Source organism: Mercenaria mercenaria, unplaced genomic scaffold (assembly GCF_021730395.1).
Source record: "Mercenaria mercenaria strain notata unplaced genomic scaffold, MADL_Memer_1 contig_4352, whole genome shotgun sequence".
Taxonomy (NCBI): domain Eukaryota; kingdom Metazoa; phylum Mollusca; class Bivalvia; order Venerida; family Veneridae; genus Mercenaria; species Mercenaria mercenaria.
The window spans coordinates 2,970-12,419 of record NW_026462573.1 but is presented as its reverse complement, the minus strand read 5'-3'; the positions used below and the strand labels follow the sequence as shown (position 1 = coordinate 12,419).

Here is a 9,450-nt window from a genome sequence, read left to right as displayed (position 1 = left end):
GGTTCCCCGGATGCTCTGTGATGTAACCTCCAGGTAACCCCTTTACCAACGGCACTGCGTCGTCTACATCAAGAAACCCGTAGACAGTCGTACCTATGCCCTTGTTGGTCCTAGGTCCCTCAAACGCTCTATGATGGAAGCTTCGGTGTCCCCTATGACCAACGGCACTGCGTCGTCAACAAGGTTAAAGGACCCCAACTTTCGTTGTCTTCTTAACAGTAATTACACCTGCCACAAGGTAACTGCTCCAGTCGTGTCCCAGCATGATACTCATTGCAATGCCTCCAACCGGCATTCAAGACATTGCCTTTATCATGCTCACGACCTACCCCGTGCTGCAGCACAATATTCAACCGAGACAGCTCCTCCGGCCACCATCTCACCAGTTAACCTTGAGGCTCTTGGAACCCCATGAATCACCTTAAACTTGAGTGGTCATTCCGTACAATACAGTTTACCAAATAAGAACATAACTACCATAACTACCATATGCAATGACCTTTTCCTTGCCGTCTAGAACACATGCACTGATCCAATTATTCAATGCATACCCGTCGGCAAGGCTAACCCTGGCGGTTGCATCAGAGCCTCTTATCAAAACTTCAAAAGCTCTGACCCACTCTCCCCGCCACACAAACCGAAGTTTGCCTGTCAAAGCATAAAACAGATTCAGCTTTTATAAAGCCTCTATGGTAGTTCACCAGATCCACCTCTACTGGATCTGACTGTCATGCCTTCTTCAAATTTAAGCTCTAATTGCTTAAGTGCCTCCATGACAGTCCTATTATCCGGTGCCCCTTGTGTGCTACCGGCCATTTCTCCCACTGCAAAAACATGTTCCTCCTCTTCGCACCATTCCTCCTCTTCGAACGGCTTAGGTTGGTGCTTTGACATACCAAATATAGCCATGTGTGCCTGTTGGTATTTACGGACTACCTGCTTGGCCTGTTGGATACTCATAGGATCAAGCATAAACACATGGTGACCTGCATCCTTATCTAACAGGCCCTGACAGAAACGACTTATGACTTGATTAGTCACAAATGAATCTGGCAGGTCTCTGAACGCTCTTTCTGCAAGTGTCAAAAGCCGGTCTGCAAAATCATCTAACGACTCGCCTCTTCCTGGTAAGCCTGTTGAAGTTGCAATTGAGCCGCAGCTGGCAACTCGTGCTCACCAAACCGCGCCTCAAGCTTACTATGTAAACCCTGGTAAGAGTTCACCTCACCACTATCATGTATCAGTACATAATAGTCCATAGCTTTGCCAGTAAGACACCAGCACAAGCCCTCAAATTTCTCAGCATCTGACCATCCGCATGTCTCAGCATATCTGGAAAACTTTAAATCAAAAGCTTCCCAGCTGCCCTTACCATCAAATGCCAAATGCTTTTGCAAAGAACTTAATTTCTTTGCCAGCTGACTATAGTCGGCTCCCACTCCCCCATCTGATGATGGTCTACTTGCATTGGCATTACCATCATCACCAAAAGGAGTGCTACCTTCACCAAGGTTGAAATTCAGTTTCGTTTCTGGTAACGATACCTTATTCCTGCCCGATGCTGGTGTCCCAAGGAATTCAGCCGGAGTTTTCAAAAATGGCCTTTGCATACCAGAAGATACAGCATGCATTCTGGGTCTAGGGGTGATCAAGTCCCCAGGCCTAGCTAGAGTATTTCCGGTCTTAACATGTGACCAAGCACAGGGCTCTTTTCTAGCCTCAGGCTCCTTATCACTGTCCTGAAGTGGCCATAGTTTATTCTGGGTAAAATCAATTCGACCCAGCTCAGACTCTGTAAATTTCTTACGACACAGCACGGACAAGACTTCCGGGGTTATGTTCCCCGTTGCCTCACGCACCAACAAAATTGCACTGGCAAGTTTTATATTAATTCCAGGTATCATTCTCAATTGCTCAAGGGTAGCAAAATTAATTGAAACCAGTTGTGCACTAATACCAGATGTAACTGACTTACCTTCTGGACTCTTTGTTGTGACATCTTTGATAAAAATCAAAATAACAACAACAAAATCAGAAATAAATTTAATTATTTCAATTCCAGAATGATCCAAAAAAAATTCTTTTAAGGATCCTAAAGCTTCAACAAAGGTAAACTACAATGCCAACTATAGGGATTTCCGATTGTATAAGTCCCAACAAACTGTCTGGAAATGTCGAATAATTTTTCAATTATTCAACCTATTACACTTAAATAAGTGTTTTAGACCTAGAACGTAATCGACTAAATTCAATTACGCCTCACACGGTCCCTTTTCCAACACAAGTCACAACCGTTTTTAGACTGGCAAGTTGGCCAAGCCTAAAAATAGAAGTTCGGTAGCGATTTATTGGTCGGCGAAATATGGGCTCTAAATGAACCGCTGCCAACAATATTGTAACTGTGGGAAACTTACCAGGTGGAATCAGTCTGTACTTTATGCTAATTGGGACAATAGCCAAATAATATTGTCTAGCAACACCAGCAACGTCTTTTCGTGCTGCCCGCGCCAAGGGAAATCACTCTTGCTGAGTTCCGGGTTCAGGCTATCGCCCCGTAGGCCGTTACAGACCGTACGCGAGCACTACACAACGAAGGTGTTGTCATCAGTTGTTGAAAATATGAAATATTCATGTTGGTATTACTAGTTCTACGGTAGGTACTGTACCTCATTTTACTTTTTCAATGTATGTATTCCATTTTTCATTATGCTAAGCCTCCTAATAGTAATACCAGTGCTAACAGGGGCGTAGATATTATACTCTAAAGTGTCAAGGGAAGCTGTTTTACAGAACTTCACCCAGTAGAGCACACACAGTAATTAACAGATCATATATAAATCAGTATATCGCCTGTAAATTCATATATCTACACATCTTTTAATCAGTATTTCGGTAAGTAAAATTGTTTACAGGGCTCAAGATAAGATGTGTATTAGCGTAAATTACGCTTTGAAATAATGCATACACGCTGCATGTCTGATAATTTTTAAGCATATAAAAACGTAGATCTATATGAAATAACAGAAACGCACGCAATGACTTTTTATTGGCGTAAACAAAATCTGAATCGTCCGGATTGCTTTATATAACAGAGCACAGTCGGCATCAATTCTCCCACATTGAACATACACACGCATTGAATGGTACTCTATAAACCTAGGTTAAACTATTTTTTACACTCAATATCTGTGTATATCAAATAGTTGGGAATTAATATTGATGGTACGGTAGTGTATTTTAAAGCGGTGTCGATTTAAAATATCAATTTCCGGTGCGGAATAAACAAAAATGTCTATTTCTAAGAATGTATAAAAAAGTGAACAAACACTCTATGCATTCTTTAAACCAACAAAACTGATCCCCAAAACATAGCTAAAGGTATATTGAATATTCTATTTTATTCGGTAGCGAGTGTGAAGCCAAAACCAGCCAAGGTAAAAAGAGAAGCAAATTAACTTAAATGATGAATTGAAACTAAACTGCAAACAAATGCATGGGTGTTACACCCAATAAATATGTTATAAAACTGATTTCTGGTTTTTTCACATTTAAAAATTTTCAAGAGTAAAATTACTTGTAGTCAGTTTCAGATTTTACCATTTTACTCATTCACAAAAAATATGTTGAGTAAATACTCATTGGCCAAAAAAAATATCTGGAGCCCTGGTTTAGAAAAAAGTCACAGTCAAATCAGCACCTTTAAACGCACATCTGGGGGTTTATTTTTGATTACACCAGCACATAAATTTGTGAAGTTTCAACTTCGAACGCTGTGAATTTTGCCATTGGGGACATGTTTTCAAAGAACTATACAAGTGACGTACTTTAGGGTTATAATATATACGCCCAAAATAAGTGGACAATTCATTTCTCTGCCTTTCTTTCAATTCACTGGAAGCATTTTTGATGTTAACCGGTACATTTCCATCATTTATCTTAAGTTTAAAAAGCTGCTGATGAAATTGAATGACCATGTTGTAAACCAGTCAATCATGACCTTCACCTCAGAAAAGAAAGGGAGAAGAATTTCGCTATTATTAGTTGAATAAGTTATATTTTGACATATTTAAAGCATTTGAAACTGTTAAACATGCGTATGTGGTTTAATACAGATATGCTAATGCAGTTTATTTTACAAACACATCAAGTGGGTATTGCCCATATCCTTTCCGCAGCCTTAACGTAATAAAACATATTAGCGTCTGATGACCCTTTCAGGCTTCCATAGAATCAACATTTATTACACAAAATTAATTTTGAAAATATTTCTGAAATGTCTAGGTCTGCAGTTCTCAAATATGGTTATATCTTACATCCAAGGCATATACTGACACTCTCAGACAACATCAAAAACAACCTTTTGAGCGATTTGATGAAGTTCCAAAATTATCAGTGTACCCTTGGTTCGTGACAGACCCATTTGGGATTTGTTATTATTTGAGCTCAAATATCTTTTTGTAGATGAAAAGCTGACATGCTGTACTAAAGCTCAGGTAGTCTCAGTTTCAGTTTGTTAGAAAGTGCTGAAAATTGAAAATTGACTCTCCAATAGCAAAAAAAAAACAAAAACAAAAAAACAGAAGTCCATGAGCGTCCAGACGGGGTGACCCCTGCGCGTGACCCCTGACTATCTACGAATCAAATATGGCTTTCGTTTTCAAGTTTAGCATTTCAACTTTCATTTTCTTTTCTTCCGGAAATAGCTTAAGGTCGAGTGACTCATTTTCTGTTGTCAAAAACATATATGTCTGGCGAGATTGCATAAATATGTGCTGGCCATCCTAAGGTTACGAAAAAGTATCTCAATATTTCCTAGGATCACATCAAATTGGACTAGCCCGGATCTCAACTTTAGACCGAATTCCGGTATTGTATATCATGGTATAGGACTTGAATATTAAAACAGGAGAAATTATGTAGACGGCCGTGTAGCTAGTCAATAGAGCATCAGACAGTATTACGAGGCCCCGGGTTTGAGTCCGGTCTGGCTCACATTTTTCTCACCCTTTGACATTTGGCGTCCAACTTTGGACGGTGATGGTATAACACTGGCTAGTCTCCTACGCCTGTAATTGCTTATATATACTTAAGTACCTATAACTGAAAAAAATCCAGGACAAATTTCAAAATGGTGGGGAAATATATCACGGTATAGGACTTGAATATTAAAACAGGGAGAAAGTGTGTAGGCGGCCGGGTAGCTCAGTTGATAGAGCATCTGAAGGTTATTCCGAGGCTCTGGGTTTGAATCCCAGTCTGACTGCACTTATTTCTAACCCTTTGACATGTATCAATAACCAGTATTTAAAGTAATTGCTGTACTAGTAATAGTTATGACTAGTTGTCATAGAATTGTCATTACGGGTTGTTTTTAGCTCACCTGTCACATAGTGACAGGGTGAGCTTTTGTGATCGCCCTTCGTCCGTCGTCCGTCCACAATTTCGTGTCTGCACGATAGTGGTTTCATTTATGATTTTATTTTAACCAAACTTGCACACAACTTGTGTCACCATAAGATCTCGGTTCCTTTCTTGAACCGGCCAGATCCCTTAATGGGTTCCAGAGTTATGGCCCCTGGAAGGGCAAAAATTAGCTATTTTGACCTTGTCTGCACAATAGCAGCTTCATTTATGAATTGATTTTAACCAAACTTGCACACAACTTGTATCACCATAAGATCTTGGTTCCTTTCTTGAACTGGCCAGATTCCATTATGGGTTCCAGAGTTATGGCCCCTGATAGGGCCAGAATTAGCTATTTTGACCTTGTCTGCACAATAGCAGCTTCATTTATGATTTGAATTTAATCAAACTTGCACAAAACTTGTTTCACCATAAGATCTCGGTTCTTTGTTTGAACCGGCCAGATCCCGTTATGGGTTCCAGAGTTATGGCCCCTGAAAAGGCCAAAATTAGCTATTTTGACCTTGTTTGCACAATAGCAGCTTCATTTATGAATTGATTTTAACCAGACTTACACAAAACTTGTATCACCACAAGATCTTGGTTCCTTGTTTGAACTGGCCAGATTCCAGCATGGGTTCCAGAGTTATGGCCCCTTAAAGGTCCAAAATTTGCTATTTTGGCTTTTGCAGCCATATAGAGACTTCATTTATGGTTTGATTTGATACAAACTTCCAAAATATCTTCAACAACAATAAATCTTGGATTCCATGACGAATCTGTCAGATCCAGTCGTAGGTTCCAGAGTTATTTTATATCTGATTACCTCCCCTGATTGTAATTAAAATGGATTTATATCAGTAAGTACTTATAGGACTTACTTGAAATTTCATTATTGTCATTAGTTGGACTGAGACAATCAGGGTAGATAACTACGGACTGATTTTATGTCAAATTACCTCCCTTTATTTCAAATTAAAATGGGTATATCTCCATAACTAATGAAGATACCAAGACCACTTTTCTGTGGTACAACATGGATGGTACCTCCAACTTTTAGGTGTATTTTGACATATCTGTTCCTTGTAAGAAGTTTGTTTTCTTTTTGGTTAAATTTCTTCCCTTTGTTGTTTGACCTTCTTGTCCTTAAGTGCAATAATAACAGGTGAGCGATATAGGGCCATCATGGCCCTCTTGTTGTAAATATTTCATCTATAACATTAGCTCTCGCTCAGGTTTAAAGTATACTTAAATATGAAATTTTATCCGAAGAAAAGTCTAATTGAATAAAGAGAAAAAAGTCTCCCAGCGAAAAGGAATGAAAAAATATGTTTTAAAGTAACTGACAGCCATATATTGTTTGGAACTGAGGATTTTTTATTCGGACATTTAACCACAATATATGTTAGAAACGTCTTTGAATTATTTTGAAATTTATTTTATGCTATCCCGGACATAGATTTTACAACACTAAAGCAAATATACGTGAATGATGTAGTTCGGAATTTCAGTTTTGGAAATAGTCAACTCATTAAAACAACTAAGCAAATGTGACTGAGGCCATTTAGGTTTCGGGATTACAGACAATTAGAACAATAACTATCGGTAATTTCATTACGTCAGTCACCCAATGGATATCTAAAAAAAAATGGCATATAACAAATGGTACTTTCATTTTCTTTAAATATGCTGGTTTTCCTGTGTTCTAAATATAGTTTTAACCTTTACCCTGCTAAATTTCTAAAATGGACTAGTCTGTCATAAAGTTTGGGCAGTGTCATTTATTAATAGAAGGGGTGTTCACTCAAAATTTACTGACCGAATAGCAAACAATGCAGACCATGATCGGCCCGCACATATTGGCATGCACTGGTCGCAAAGGCAGAATAACTTGCCGCCAAAAAGTACATAATTTTGCTAAGGCGTAGCCAGGGGTGGTTCGACTGGTACGGCCACGTTGAACTTTTTTGCCGGCTAAGTTTTTACTGATAAGATAAAGATACGTTTTCATGCCAATTGTACATTTATGTGTAATTACAATTTGCCACTTTTTATTTATATGTAATATGTCAGACAGTCGGTACACATTTCGGAAAGAAATCCAAAATATCTTAAGATTTCTATAAGTTTACGAAGCTGTAACTCGAACTCCAAAATGACAAGTGTGCATTATTAGCTCCGCTATTCAAATAATAGGTATACAATTTATATAGTGACAAAAAAATATTTTTTTCTGAAAGTTCAAGGCTTACGCCTTTGATATTTGGTATGTAGCATTTCCTAGGGGATCTCTAACAAGATTGTTCAAATTATGCCCTGGTTGAAAAGAGGACACATACTGGGGTCACTTGTTACTTAGGTGAGCGATCCAGAGTCATATGACCATGTTGTTTTGTAAAAAGATATTTAAATAATTCGTCCTATAACTGATTCTATTTTCTCGTGTAAGTTTGTATTCTACTTTATTTATTTTTCTATTACTCATTTCCAGGGGCAGGTCATACAAATACAATGTTTACGACATTATTGTTCTTTTTACAGGTCATGTAAACGTAACAAAAAGTCATGCGAATGGACATCAAAATGTTGACACAGATCGGTATTTGAGACTTAAATCTTCAGGATATAACTTCATAAAACTGGCGGATAAATCAAACTGCGAAGTTCTTTCGATTGGCGAGTAAAACAGTTGTGTCTCTTCGTAGGAACGATGATACAATATTTACGTATGCATTCAAATGATGCTGTTCAAGGTAACAAGAAGAAGTTAACATTTGGCAGTGTGAGAAAGGAAATTTACTTCTGCATGACGAGAAAATGATGTTTGCATGCATATTTTATCGGAGGCAGCTGCAGAACCACCAGCAGGAAACCCTTTTTGATATTATGTTGTGATAGACTGTTTGACGGTTTTCGGCCCGCTTTGGCGAGACGGTATTACGATAGTTTTATACGAAAATCTGCGATTAAGTCCGGAAATCTCGCTTGTGGAGAGAAGAAACTCGATTATGATGTTCCCGCTAAAGAAAAAAATCTTGCGTCGAACCAGAAGCTGTGTGAATACATCCCCGAGAAGAAAGTCACTGCGTCGGGCCAGCTGCAGTTTTTTACCATCATCTGAAGATAGTATCTTTCAGGAATAAAGTCTTTTCGCTGGACCAGCTACTCTGCCTAACTGTGACCTCTTTTTCTCTGTCTCTCCTTCCGGTGGTGCTCAAACTCCGGAGCTCTCGATCCATAGGCGGACGCCCTACGACTGAGCTATCATGGCACACGATTCCGTTAACAGTGTTTTGATTGTGTCTAATTGTAGAGCGATGTTTAAAAATGTTAAAATAATTATTTACGACGTTAAGTCAGCAACGGCCGCATACTAGCGTTTTTATAAAGCTAAGCTTGTTTACATTAAATTCATTTACAATTAATGTGCGAAGCCACTGCTGCAGACGACAATTTATATTGGAAGCGAGACAAGAACAGACGAATACAATACATATCACTTCGCGCTAAGGTAACCACAGAGACAGTTTGCTGAGGTATTGACTCACTAAATACTCTATATGAAATAGGGGGACTTTGAGCTGCTGCAGCGCGCACTGAACAATGCACACACCGCGGGCCATTTGAAAGGTCTGTGACTTAGTTACTTTTTCTTGAAGAATGTTGTCAGTGCAGTATACAAATTTATTGAAAGAATGACTTATTTTCCGTGACAAGTTCTGTTGTTTTTTTTTTACGACGAAAATGCTACCAACATATCAAGGATATCTGTTAAATAGTTTGAGCCAAAAAGAATGCATCACAAGAAAGGAATGTATTTCTACAGAGCCAAAACTGCGAACTATTAGAATCCGTTATTTTCTGTAATTTTTTTCGCGCCATTTTCCTCTTTGTTGATGTCTGTATACCTACTGAATTGTAATTTTGCACTTTTGAAACAGATATTTTTAAAATGCAGAATTTAATTGAATCCTGATTTTTGAAAACGAAGGACATTCAGCTATAAAAATGATAAGATCTCGTATGCTTGATTTATTGTAAGACCGA

At 38.5% G+C, this 9,450-nt stretch overlaps 1 long non-coding RNA gene across 1 annotated transcript; it reads left to right on the top strand.

Annotated features, from left to right (window-relative positions):
• The first annotated feature begins 2,588 nt into the window (after positions 1 to 2,588).
• LOC128553816 (uncharacterized) lies at positions 2,589 to 9,119 on the top strand. Its single transcript, XR_008369443.1, has 2 exons — positions 2,589 to 2,653; positions 7,945 to 9,119. It is a non-coding gene; the product is annotated as an uncharacterized LOC128553816 (long non-coding RNA).
• Positions 9,120 to 9,450: the final 331 nt, after the last annotated feature.